At 39.3% G+C, this 14,704-nt stretch overlaps 1 long non-coding RNA gene across 4 annotated transcripts in view; it reads right to left on the bottom strand.

Annotated features, from left to right (window-relative positions):
* Window positions 1–569: 569 nt before the first annotated feature.
* Window positions 570–14,704, bottom strand: part of LOC138167518 (uncharacterized) — a 133,529-nt gene continuing 119,394 nt past the window's right edge. For all 4 annotated transcript variants that reach the window (XR_011169910.1, XR_011169908.1, XR_011169907.1 and 1 more), the window contains 2 exons: window positions 9,894–10,026; window positions 570–981 (listed from right to left, as the gene is read on the bottom strand). This is a non-coding gene — a long non-coding RNA (uncharacterized lncRNA). The remainder of the gene's footprint in view (window positions 982–9,893; window positions 10,027–14,704) is intronic.

The raw sequence follows: 14,704 nt of genomic DNA, 5'->3' as shown, positions 1-14,704 counted from the left end.
CATACTTTTTCAATTTTTTCAAAAATTCTTTTGAGTGATTTCAGATCTCTTCGAGGAGACTGCAATGTTCTGGAGCCTGGTGCAAGCAATACAATGTCATCCACAAACAAGGATATCTGGAGGGTGGATCCCACAATCAATAGAGATTTCCTATTCAACCCTTACTCTTTACTCTATCACCATGGTAAATAACTTTCACAAGTATATATTTCCCTATTTTATACCTCATCTGATGTTTATTATCATAGGATCATTATATTTTCCAAGGAATCTTGAATGAGCTTGATATATATTTAAGTATGTACATGTATTTGTATATTTACATACATACATTAGAAGTATAGACATTAATACCTAACAGTGTCTTGTACATAGCAGGCATTTGCTAAACATTGAGTTGACCACATCACATATGTACTCGTATATACATACACATGTGTGAATCATTCAAAAGACATGTGAGTGACTGTCAACCCTCACTTGCATGACGTTAGGGCAGTTTTTCTAGGAGTTTGTCTATATCTTATTATAAAATAACGTCAGACAAATCAGATGTAGGCAGGAGGATATTCAGATCAAGTCATCGAGTATTTATTAAGCACTTACTGTGTGCCAGACACTGTGCAAACCCTGGGAATGCAAATACAAGCAGAAAGACAGTTCCCGCCCACAAGAAGCTTACATTCAAATGGAGGAAGACAACACATAAAAAGATGCTGAATGAAGTTGGGGTGGAGGGAGGAGATGAAGGTACTGGGAAGTGGGGCTTTGTAGGGAAAGTCCAAAGAGTCAGGAGTTCAGTCTATCATTTGTTGGCTTCTGCCTCCTCCTTAAAAGGAGATATGGGAAGGAATTAGCAGGAGGCCAAAGGTGTGAAAAAGGGTGAATCCTATATGTAAATTCTAGGGATGCAGTGAGCTTCCAGGGGGAGAAGTTTCCTGGGGCATCATAGAGAACATCCAGGAGAGTCAGGAATACAACCTGGAAAGGAAGAAACAAAATTGTCATCAAACACAGGTCGGCAATTTTCTAAGAAAAAATCTACCTATACTCAGTAATAACCCACAATTTCATTAAAGATGAAGTACCATTTTACCATTCCAGACTGTATCATGTAGGCATTGTGTCCAGAGGCTGGTTTGTCTTCTCCTCTCTATTCTTCAGCTTAACTATGCTCACATGGGTTCTTAGGGTACTAGAGATCACTCAATGAAAATAAATCTCACCCAGCCCCCTCGTCTTTCACTTGCTGCATAATTACAGGGGGGGTTTAGCGTGTTACTTATCGGCTTTTGGTTCATCAGAAATGAAGAGACTCTGCCCTCTATGCCCTCTCCCCAAAGGGACTATATTTATGTTGCACCTGATATTTTACATAATATCCAAGTGAAAGGATAAACTTGGCCAGCATCTCGCTACAAATCATTCATCGCTCTTGCAAGTGGCTGGCACCAGTCCACACTATTTCCTTCCCAGCCTAATGTAAGTTATTTTGTGGCAATTTCTCATGTCCCATCTAGAAGAGAAGGCTCCCAGCAGGAACAAAACTCCACCTCCTCCCCCAGAGACTTGCTCAGGAGAACCTCATAGAGGCCTCAAGTATGTAACTCAGTCTGGTTTATGGAGACAAATCCAGAGACTAATTTGAAGTATTTTTACCTAAATGGACAAGGGGAAAACAAAAAATCCTTCTATGATCTAACCAGAAAACAGGAAAGGATTATTTATCTATAGGTCAACATGGGAGCAGCAAAGCAGGACCCCTTTCTTTACTGAGCATAATAAGGGAAGGTACACAGATATTTTGTTATTGTCGCTGTCAAGAAGTCCTTCTATTTTCCTTCCACATAATCTGCCCCCAACTTCTTCATCCCAAAGCACTGACCAATCAAATCAAGACCTTCAATGAATAAAACATTGAGTTATCTTAATCTCAACATGTCCAAAATTGAATTTGTCTTTCCTCATCTCTTCCAAACAGCCCTACTACTACTGAAGGTTCCAACATCCTTCCAGTCCCCCAAGTTTTAACCTTAGCATTATTCTCACCTTCTCGCTCTCTTCTAGTCAGCTGCTGAATCTTGCTGTTTCTACCTTCACAACATCTCTCACCTCCAACCCTTCTCTCCACTCACACAGCTGCCACCTTAGTTCAGGGTCTCATCACCTCTTCTCTAGATGATTGCAACAGCCTCCTAATTGGTCCCCTTGCCTCAAGTCTCTCATCACTCCCACTCTTCCACATGATGATATCAAAGTGATTTTCCTTAGACCCAAGTCTGGCCACATGACTCTACTTGATCAACTTCATTGGCTTCCTATGACCTATGGAATAAAAGAAAAACTCCTCTACTTATCTTTTAAGTCTTTCACTACCTGGTCTCAGCCTCCATTTCCAGCCTCTTTGGACATCAGTCCCCAACACAAACTTGTAATCCATCCAAACTGGCTTTCTCTTTGCTCATCACATATTCCATTCCCAGACTCCTTATCTTTGCACTGACTGTTTTCCATGCTGGGCCTGCACTCCTATCTTACCACCAACTCAAAGAAACTTTCTCTTCCTTGAATATACAAGTCAAGCCCTGTAATGGGAATGTAAATTTTGAAGATCTTCCCTGTCCCTAGGCTAAAGTGCACCTGGAGCCTGGGGTGGGAGGCTTGTTTTTCAGTAGATACTTCTTGATTGGCCAGTGGGTCAATAAGGTTGTTACATTCTCTGAGCCAGGAGAAGGGTATATAAACCCTGATTTGAGGCTTTGTTTTGGGGCTCACTTTGAGAAGTGTTATGTGATTTGATGAAACTCTGGGCTAGCCGTTGTCCAGAGCCCCCTGGCTTTGAAACCCAGATGTTGTTTGGTATGGATGTAATGGTTGCACAGTTTGGAAAGCTGTGTACTTGATCTGTTTCTGTCTTGATAATTCTGTCTGTGTACTTTGAAGTTCGGGGTGCTGACCTTTTTCCCCTGAACCAGGTAAATGATACATATCTGATTGATTAAAGTAAGCTTGTTAACCCATTTTGAGTTGCTTTCCTTTAACAAAGCAGATCCAAGAACCTGTATGGGCAGCCACCCTGAGCATACTTGGGGTGCTTGCTGCTACAAGCCCCATCATCTGCAGGAAGTCTTTCCTGATTTCTCCCCCCACAAATTCCTAATTGTTGTCATTCAGTCATTTTTCAGTTGTGCCTGACTCTCCATGACCCCATTTGGGGTTTTCTTGTCAGAGATACTGGAGTGGTTTGCCATTTCCTTCTCTGGCTTATTTTATATATGAGGAAGTAAAGCAAACAGTGTTTGGTGACTTGCCAAGGGTCACACAGCTGGTATGTCTCTGAGGTCAGATTTTAACTCAGGGAGATTAGTTTTCCTGATTTAAGGCCCAGCTATCCACTGTGCTGACAATTTCCAGTCCCCACCTCCAAATCTACCTTGAATTCAACTATTCATTATATATATATATATATATACATATATATTACATATATGTGTTTGTATATATATGTATATATGATATGTGTGTGGAGTGATGGACAGATAGATATAGATATAAATAGATATAGATATCGATGGAGATATAGATATAGATCTCATTTTAGAATGTAAGCTCTTTGGGAGGGGGTGTTGATTCATTATTTGAACTTTGTACTGTGGCTGTATCCATAGGCTCTAGTCAGTGCCTGACACAGAGTTGGAACTTGAAAGAAACTTTTAAATTGATTAATTGCTTCTCACAGTGTTCTGGACATAGAATCATCAACAATAATCTTCACAGGGTCACAGAATCAGAGCTGGGTGAGACTTCGGAGACTAGCTAAGTAGAAGCTCCTCATTGCACAGATGAGAAAATTAAGGCCCTTGGCGGTAACAAGGTAGTTTCAAACCAAGGTCCTCTTTGTCTCAATTCTGCACTTTCTGCTATACTACTCTACTTCAATCAATGATAGTAATATTAATATAAGAAATAATTACTCACACCCACAGAAGAATTTAGCATTTACATAGTGCTTTCCCCACAACAGTCTTGGGGGGGGGGGGGGGGGAAAGCATAAATAGTGCAGAATATTAGTGTCCCCATTTTACAGATTAAAAAATATTAGTTGGGGAATGGCTAGGTGATGCAGTGAATAGAGCACTGGCCCTGGAGTCAGAAGGACTTGATTTAAAATCCGGCCTCAGACACTCAACACAAAATCTAGCTGTGTGACCTTGGGCAAGTCACTTAACCCCAACTGCCCTCCAAAAAGCAAAAAAAAAAAAAAAACATTAGTTGAGAAAGGTTAAGAAATCTTTTTTTACCTACAAACTCATTCTCCCCCTCCCCACCCCACAAAGGTTTAGATGTTTAACCACAAAGAAAAACAACTGGCTCAGACAGTGAGATTTGTCTAACATATGAATCTGATCAAGATTAAAGCTTTCTTGGCTTTAAACTAAAAATGGAAGAAGAGGGAGAAAACTTCCTTTGATCTGTTTAATCAGATAAAGTAGAAACTAGCAGTTAAAGCAGAAACTAGCAGTTAAAGCATAAAATGAAGAATATCAAATAGAGAGGACCAATAATTTACAGAGACAACATCCAAGAAGAACACCACCAATAAAATCCATAGCCTTGGATGCCTATACACAAATTCACAAAGTAGAGATAACAAACCAAGCAAACGCAAACTTCTAAACTAAGAAGATAAATTGGATCTCCTAGGTATCACTGAGACACATAATTTAAATATGACTTGTTCAAAAAGAACAGAATAGGTTTTTAAAAAAAGGGAGCCATGGAAGAATATTGTATATTAAGAAGATATGCTACTCTGCAGAAATCCCTGAATTAGAAGGGGGAGTTATTAGGTAAGCATCTATGGTCAATTTCAACTTAGAGGGAGGTAAGATCCCAGAGGTTCTAATCTGGCCCTATATGCATCAACATTGGGATCAATTCCTTAAATGAAGGCATAGATAGCAGCATGGTTAGGCAACATGAGGCAACTATAGGCAACATGAAACTGGGAAGATTCAGTTAACATGTTAAAGGGTACAGTAAGAATCTGAAAAGATCTCCACAGAAGATCATGATGGACCAGATCTAATAAATTGAAATTTACTAGGGATAATATTTAATTTAATAGGGATAATCTTCTTGTCAGGTTAAAAAATCTCTAGATTTCCTTAGACCTCTAAAGCCTATGATCCCATTAAAGTTGTCAGTAAATGCTGGAATTGTGTACTATGAAAATACAATACAATAAAAAACCTTGGAACTTTAGAACTGTCTAGAAAGCTCTTTTCACTCTATCAGAATCTGAACCTTCCATCCTGTAATAATTCATGTTCCATTCCAATCACATTAGATTCTCGTGTGATACCTAGGTCACTGATTTATCTTCTTGGCTAAATATCATCACTAACCTGGTGTAAAACAAAATAATCATACTAAAGTGATCTGAACATTTACTATACTAGTCTAACCTTACAGCCTAAAACTTGGTAGTGCTGACTTTATTTATGGACAATCATCTCATATCTTTTTTAAATATAATTTTTATTGATATCTTTATTTTTTACATCATCAAAATTTGTCACTATTTCTCTCCATCCTACTCCCAGAGAAATCTTATATAACAAATAATATTTTTAAAGAAAATATATATCAAAAGAGTCTGAAAATATGTACAGTATATTATACCCATGGACCTCTGTCCTCTGCAAAGGAGAGGCTTGGAGTGTCTTCTCATATCTCTTCTTAGAAGCTGTGGTTGGGGTGGCTAGGTGGCACAGTGAATAGAGCACCAGCCCTGGAGTCAGAAGGACCTAAGTTCAAATCTGGCCTCAGACACTTAACACTTACTAGCTATGTGACCTTGGGCAAGTCACTTAACCCCAATTGCCCTTGCAAAAAAGAGAAAAAAACACCAAAAAAAAAACCAAAACCAGAAACTGTGGTTGTTCTATGTAATTTTGCAATATTCCCTTTGGATAGTTTTGTGGTTGTTCTTTCCATTTACATTGTTATACCATTGCATGGATTGTTTTCTTGGTTCTTCTTGCCAAAGGGGCTACCAGATGCTCATTAATCTTAATCAAGTTCCTCCAGTATTCAGTAAACTTCAGTGGCTCCCTCTTACCTCCAGGATCAAATATATAATCTTTTGTTTGGCTTTCAAAGCCCTTCAAAACCACACTCCTTCCTACTTTTCTGAGACCTCCTTAATCTTAGAGCCTTCCCTCTGAGACAACACCCCAATTTATCCTGTCTTTAGCTTGTTTGTGCATAGCTCATCGTATGTTGCACCACCAGTAGACTGTGAGATCCTTGAGAGCAGGAATTACTTTTCGTCTTTCTTTTTATCCTCAGTGCTTGGCAGTTAATTAATGCTACTTGACTTGACTTACCTAGAAGATACACTTCAAGTCAAGTCAGCAAAGTGATATATGTAGAGACAAGAAAAAATGAGTTCATATCTAGCTTTGGAAACTTACTAGCTACATGACCCTGGCCAAGTCACTTAACATCTCTGAGTCTCCATTTCCTCATCTATAACATGGGGATAATAATAACACCTAACTCCCAGGGCTGTTGTAAGGATAAAACATGTGTAAAGCTCTCTGAATATTTAAAGTACTATGTAAATATTAGCTATTAAGTACCTCTATGCCAATCACTGTGCTAAGGCACTTCTCACTACAAAACAGTAGATAGAAACACTTGTGCCAATCAGACTATTGCTGGTTTGTGTGGTGTCATTCTTTCTTAGTTGTGACCAATTCTGGATAAATGGGCCACTAAAGTTCCAGAAGCACCAGGTGAAAAGACTCTGGTGTGGGCTGGACCTCAGGCCCATCTGGACATACTGCCCATTCAGAAGGCTCTCTTTGGAGAAGCCTGGAGGCCTCAAGCATCTACTACCATGTTAAGGATTGGATCTGGTTTTTAAAAATATTTTGGGGGAGTCTTGGTAAAGTCTTCTTTCTCCCTGAACTTGAGGACTGTTGAGGCATGAGACTGATGAACCTTCCACACTTAGGAAAGATTTCAATACAATGTGTGAATAGGTAAAGGAGCTAAACCAACTCAGGAGTATTCTTAAAGCCTTGTGTATCATGGACCTCTCTGGCAATCTGGTGAGGCCTGTGGACCCCTTCTCAGAATCATGTTTTTAAATGCATAAAATAAAATATATAGGCTTACAAAGGAAAGCAGTTATACTGAAATTTGGGATTTCCAAAAGTCTTAGTGCAGTTGTAAGCTACTGAAACTTAAAACTGCACTAAGATTTGGGGGATACAATATGACTACCAGATTTTTTTTTAAAAAGTTTACAGACCTGAGATTAAGAACTCCTGGATTAAATGATCCCTAAAACCCAGTTCTAAGTCAGTAAGTCTAAGAGTGACAAAGCCTCTGAGGAAGTCTATGGTGCAGACAGATGGGCAGGACTGTTAAACATAGGCCCGAATAGCAAACCTTAGCAGATATGAGGGGAGGGGAGATTTGTGGGTGTGAGAGAGGCAGTTCAGCAGCCAGGGTCTCAAAGGATGCAGGATGGAGAAGACAAAGAAAAGAAGGGAACATCAGTTCCATGGTATAGACAAAGTCTAGAGAAACTGTTTGGAAGGAAGACATCTAGGCATCAGAAAACAAGGCTATCGATTACACTACAGTATCTCAAACCTCTATCGAGTACCCTCTAATCGTACCTGGCCCCCACCCCTGAGCAAAGGGGCTTCATCAGCCTCCCATCTTCCTCCACCCCGTCATTCCACAGTACTACCACCCTTTAATATTATTCTCTGCCCTCCAGGTAGTGGCCTCTCATTAAAGAAGCCCAAGAAAAAACTCAAGTTTATAATGAGTCTTATAATGACAACCTAAAACAGCTGCTGTATCCCACAGCACAAGCTGCTCAAAAATTATTGCAAATAGAAGGATTGTTTTATACTTTTGACAAATCTGTAAGCCCCAAATGGACTAGGCATAGTCACCAAAAAGTGGGTGCTGTATGAGAGCAAGGGGGGAGGAGGAGGAGATATGCATTTCCGTGGGATTGCAGGATTGGTTAAGAACAGTCTGCTCCAATGTGAGCCAGAGATATCTGGCATTGGGTGGTGCTTGTTAACCCTCATGCCTCTCCCCCACTGCCTATGACTATACTAAGCAACTCCACATACAGAGGGAAGAAGGGACAGCAGATGGTGTGTCAGAGTGGAACAGGAGCTGACATTCCAAATGAGAATGAAGTAGGTGAGTAAGCCAGCCAAGTGTCAGCTGCAGATGCAATAATGACAGCTTCATGGGCAAAAGGGTTTGAGAGCCCCTTCTAATTCCTTAAGCTGGTGTGGGATTAGTGAGTGCTTTAGCTAGAAAAAGACAGAAGATAAGAAAGAAGAGATTGTTCTCCACTGGACCTAGCACCAAAATTCCTGGAAGAAGAAAAAGAAGGACTAGGTTCCTGGAACATGGAGTGAATACAGAGGAGACGCCCCTTCTCCATAAGTCATCCTGGTGCCCTAGAACTTGTTACCACCTGACATTTCAGATTGTTCATAAGACTCCGGTATCATTTTTATGAGTTGTTTCTTCTACCGACTCTGTGAACCAGTTTGGCACAATCTCACCTGTATTTTGGCTGTGAGATGGCATCTGCCCCAGAGGATTTGGTCTCATTAGGAGTAAGGAGAGTCAACTGCACACTTTTGGTAGGTGTATCAGTTCTTATAGAGAGGTAGTAAAAGGAAAACGAATAAAACGCTCGTCTCAGAGTAAGAAGACCAAGTCTTGTCTCTCACAATTAAATCAATTAATCTTGGTGTCTCTACAATTCTTTAAGACTGAAGGTATAGAAGAGTTATTGATCTTCAATGGTAAAGGGAATTTCCTCCTCATCATGCCTTCTGCACTAATGAAAGCACAGCTCTGGTTAAAAAGAAATGGCAGGCTTTTTTAGATAACTGGGGTTTCTCTAAATGCCCTAACCTGTTCCCCCTTGGCTTGAAAAGATGCATTTAAAAATAAGCCATTTTTCTCCTTCTTGTGGTATCATCAAACAAACTTCTATTCAAGTATCCATGGTTTGATATTTGAAAACTGCTTATCAGCTCTCCTTGGTACAATAGTGTCACTTATAAGCTATGTTCCCTAACCTAAAAGGAGATATCCAACCAAATTCATTAAGGATTTATTAAGTGCTTATGGTATGCTAACAATTGTGCCAATACTATACAAGCAGAAGTTCTGAATCTTTTCCCAGTGGTTAAAAAACTTTTGCTTTCGATATAATTTAGGGAATATTTTTACAATAAATGTTTTGTAAGTGATTTTTAAGTTCCTCCACCTACTAGTACCAATAATAAATTCCAACAAATCTGTGATTTCCTCAATGTGGTCATTCCCTCCAAGGATGCAGGGTGCAATCCATCCACATCTGCCAGTGCTATGCAATTCTTATCTAAGACCCCCCTCTAAGTTTGCCATGGATGGTCCACCCAACATTTTGGATGCCTTATTCAAACTCTCTTGATATTATAAAGATACCCAAGGAATATGAAAGGTGCCCATCAGTTATCCTTAGCTAGCCTTATCCTGACTTAGTCCTTTACACATAGTAGATACTTAAATTCTTTTTATAAAAATTTAAATATTCTATCCAAGGACTGAGCTGACCTGAGTAATGAGTGAGTACAAACTCATCTACCCCATTAATCTAGCTAGCCCCAGACCAAACTTCATATACCATCAACTTATTCACTAGGAAATTAGAACATTTTGCCATCTGTCAATGTCTACTCCCTCTCTTTCCCTTTCCCTCAACCCCTTCTATCTCTCATTCTCATGAACAGAAATCAACATGCTACCATTGCTTCAAAACATTTTAAATGCCCTATGGCTCCACTCACCATCTTCATAACATGAGGTTATTAAAGGAATGGTGCTATTTCTCAAAGGCAGTCTAGATTGCTCCCAATCTCTGGTTCAGGACTGGTTCCATTTGCAGAGTCTGTCCAGGATATATACCCTGATGGTCCAGCTCTATAGGTGACAAAAGACATTCTTGATCCATTCAGTTCATTATCTATGATTAGTTAGTCCTAGCTCTTAAGCGACTGTAGATTATCACTGTAATATTTTAGGGATTGATGCAATCAGTAACATCCGGAGGACCAATTCACTTCAAGTTGAAATCTGTACTCAGTCTCCTCCATCATACTGTACTCAATTTCCTCCATGGTGAACATGTTTGGAGAAAATATATCTCCCTGTTTTATACCTCTTTTGATATAAATAATCAGAAGGTCATTGAACAAGGTCATCTCAATAGTTACGTCCTTCAAGCAATTTTTAATAATTCTTTTATTTACTGTGCCTTTAAAACAAAAATGACTATATGAAAGAGGAGTTTTTCATCTTTTCAATTTTTTTCCTCCTACTCTGTTTAAGCCTCAGTAGTACCAATGTATACCAAGCATTTTTTTTTTCAAAGAAAGCCTTTAAAGTGACATTTTGCTTTCACAAAACAATTTTTTATAGTCAACAAACAATAAGTACAATGGGATTACATCTTTCAATCAGTGTCCTTCTGGTGAGGTTATCCTCTGCTGTGAAATAGCCCTTGTGAAAGACTGACTTTACCCTTCTCTGGATTTTTAGAGTATCTTTTTTTCATTTAAAAACATCTGTTTTCTCTTCTTCCTTAACACCACCTCCTCTTAAAAAGAAAAAAGAAAACAAATCCCATGTAAAAATATGCCTAGTCAAGCAAAGCACATCGCATATTGGTCATATCCAAAAAATATACATCTCATTCTGCATTGCACAGAATTTCCCTACAGATAGAAGTCTATCACTTCTCTGTCAGGAGATGTAGCACCAATGCAATATTCACAGCACCAATGGTCACTATAAATATACCGGTATAGTGCTTGATCACAAAATATAACACTTCCCATATAGAAGACAGAAGCAAAACATTTATTCAGACACCAGAAAACCAAATACCAACACCAGGAAACTGAATTCATCATAGCAACATAGAATTTAATGTAACACAATGTAGCAGAGAGTCACACCATCCTTTAGCCTTCCCCAAACCAATACAAGATCAATATTTACTCACAAGTCTATCTGTCTCCCTTGGAAGCGTCCTCTCCTGCCAACTGTCTAGCTGTTCTGACTCCCAGTTTCCTGTGAACCCAGCTCCACCCTTCAGAAAACCCCCACCCCAGGCTCCATGTGATTGCATTCAGCCTATTAGGGGGCAGGGTATATTTTCAAAGCAGGGAAGGTCTTCAAATTCCCTTAGGCTTATTAAGGAGCAGGGAAGATCTTCAAATTCCCATCACCATTACAGGAGACAGTACCATTGGTCCTCTTGAATTAAGGTTGGTCATTCAATTGATCAGAATTCTTAGGTTGTTTAAAGTTGTTCATTTTCCAAATGTTGTTACTCTATAAATTGTTCTGGTTCTACTAACTCCTTGTCAATTTATAAAATCTTCATAGATTTCTCTGAAAATACCTTTTTCACCATTTTAAAGCAAAATTACATTACATTCATTTACCATATTTTATTTAGTCATTCCACAATTGATGGACACCCTGTTAGGTTCCAGTCCTTTGCCACCACTTCTATAAATATTTTTGTATGAGTCCTTTCCTCTTTCTTTGATCTTTTTCAGACATAGTCTTAGTAACTGTATCACTGAGTCAAAGGGTATGAAAAGTTCAGTAGCATTTTAACCATAGTTCCAAATCACTATCCTGAAAGACTATACCAATTCAAAACTCCACAGCATTTAACTAGTGTACCTGTGTTTCTGAAGCCCCTCCATTTGTCTTGCAACTTTGCTGAAATTATTGTTTCAACAAACTTTAGTTGACTCTGAAGGTTTCTTTAAACCATTCTGTCATCTGGAAAAAGTGATTGTTTTATTTCTTCTTTGCCTATGTTTATCCCTTGTTTTATTAGCTCGCATTTTTAGGATCATACTGGTGGTGGTGATGGTGGTGGTGGTGCAGAAGAAGAAAGAGGAGGAGGAGGAGGAGGAGAAGAAGAAGAAGATGATGATGATGATGATGATAGTGGTAACAAAATATAATCTTGCTTTAGTCCTGATTTTAATGAAGAAGACTCTAGTTCACCCACATTACAAAGGTTTGTTCTTAGACTCAGAAAGAACTGAATTTAAATATGGTCCCTGACACTTACTAGCTGAATGAATCTAGGCAAGTCACTTAACCTCTGTTTGCCTCAGTTTCCTCAACTATAAGTGGGGGTAGCATATATTTTCTTCTTTTTTCAGTCTTTTGACTTTAACATTTTGTGTTGTCTTATGGAGTCATTAACTTGAGTCTGGTTCATTCTGATTTTTAAGGAATCTGCTGGTTTTGCATCTTTTGTGTTAATTCTCCTAAGTTTTTCCTCTATTATATAGCATTCAATTCTTTCCTAATTTTATTTATAATATCATTTTAAGTTCTTTTTTAATGTCTTAGTTTATTTTTTATGAGAATTCTCACTGAATTTGTGTCTAAGCTATGTTTTTCTTTAAGGTTTTATAGACATTTTAGACTCATTCTTTTCTTGTGCATTTGTGTTTTTGGCATCCTTGTCACTGTAACCTCTTTATGGTGGAGGCATTGTATTTGTTTGTTTGGTCATTCTTTCAGTCTCACTTCCTGAATGGGGACTTTATGTAAAAGCTAGGCTCTGTGTATTTCTATAGAGGATATCTTGGACTTAATTAATACAGTTTTGTATTCTCTATTGCTTTCTCTATTTGGTGATGTATTCTTCAAGGATCACAAGGTCAAGTCAGGTCCTGAACTTTAACGTTTCAGTGAACCTAAAGTATTCTGATCTAAAACTATTACTATCTCTAGTCCCAACTTTGAAAGCTTCCAACCCTGGTTTAAGTTTGAGTAACACAACCATAGGCTTGCCCCTGAGCAGAGCTCTAGTAGACTCTTTCTGGTAGCAATCTCCTGTTAGCAAGCTAGAGGCTCTGAGGTCCACAATGACAGAACTTCAGACTACCCCTTGGTCTAACCTCCCTGACCTGAATACACAGCTGCAAGGCTGGGCTTTGGGATGAATCTGAGACCATCGTCTGCAGAGGGATCACAGGAACACAGCTACTGCTTATTTCTGTTCCTACTTTTTGTCCAGTGCACAGACAGAAATGCTTTTTTTTTTTTTTGCTTTTTGGAGGGGGGAAAGCAGGGCAATTGGGGTTAACTGACTTGCCCAATGTCATATGGCAAGTGTTAAGTGTGTGAGGTCAGATTTGAACTCAGGTCCTCCTGACCCCAGGGCCTTCACTCTATTCACTGCACCACCTAGCCACCCCATCACTTGCTTTTCTATAGCCATAGGTCACCCACTCCAAGGTACAGGCCCTGCCTATATATATATACTATTACTTTCTAGGTTCCTTGCTGGGTTGTCCTCAACCTTCCTTTTCCTTACTATGAGTTTCCCCTAATCAGGGCTGTACTGGAGGAACTTAAAGTGACTTACAAGAGTAAGTTATTAAATTTTCTTTTTTTTTTTTTGCTTTTGGGGGGGGCAATGCAGGACAGTTGGGGTTAAGTGAGTTGCCCAAGGTCACATGGCTAGTAAGTGTTAAGTGTATGAAGCCGAAATTGAACTCAGGTCCTCCTGACTCCAGGGCCAGTGCTCTATTCACTGCACCACCTAGCTGCCCCGAGTTATTAAATTTTCAATGTGAGCATTTATACTTCAGAAATTGACAAATGCTATAAATCAGGGCTTAATTTATTATTTTGTTGATTTCTAGACTTGAGAAAATGTAGGAGAAAACATTCATGCAGATTAAACTTAAAACTATGTTGTCAGCACTTTTATTTTTCTAGAAAGCTAGTTGATATTCATTTCCCAGCATGCCCCTGCCCCTAAGACTCCATTCTAATACTTTTTTCTATTTTCTCTGCCCTTCTAAATGATGTCATTCACTCTTGCCCATCCCCAAACAGTTCATTTATCATCTCTATTTAGTTAACTATCAAATCTCTAAATCCAATCCCAACCTCTCTCCTTGTCTCCAGTTCCACATCACCAACTGCCTCCCAGACATCCCAATCTGGACATCCCATTTGCGCCTCAGCCTCCACATGTCCAGCCCTCCCTTCAAACACCATTATTTTGGTGGAGGGCACCAGAATCCTCCCATTTGACTAACCATGTCATTTCTATGCTCAAAAACCTTTACTGGTTCCCTATTTCCTTTAGGATAAAATATAAAATCTCAGCTTGACATCTTAGGCTCTCCATAATCCTATGTATTAGGAGCATTACAAGTAAACCCAGACTGGAGAGTGCTATTGTCATTTGAAATTCCTGTCACTGAGCTACCATCTCCTGTTGTTCCATCTCTCCCTCTGTCAGGATCCTCCCTGATCTATTTTTCCCTACAGAAACTTCCGGTCATCCCATTCCTCTCTATTCTCTCAGCCTATCACTCCTTCTCTGGCCTCGCTTTTTCTCTTGCCAGCCTCAGCACTCTAGTTTGTAAGTTCAACTATATACTGTCTTTCATCTGGAAGCCTATGTCCCATCCCATTCACATTCTGCTAATCCACACCCCTCTAGACAACACACATACACACACACATACCATCCTCATGCTTTTCTCTTACTGTGGTAGTTGAGTTAAACTCCCTGTGACCCCATTTGGGGTTTTCTTGGCAA

Source organism: Petaurus breviceps, unplaced genomic scaffold, assembly GCF_028583685.1.
Source record: "Petaurus breviceps papuanus isolate PSGF00001 unplaced genomic scaffold, PetGlider_PUasm1.0 229, whole genome shotgun sequence".
Taxonomy (NCBI): Eukaryota; Metazoa; Chordata; class Mammalia; order Diprotodontia; family Petauridae; genus Petaurus; species Petaurus breviceps.
This window is presented reverse-complemented; position numbering and strand designations above follow the sequence as displayed.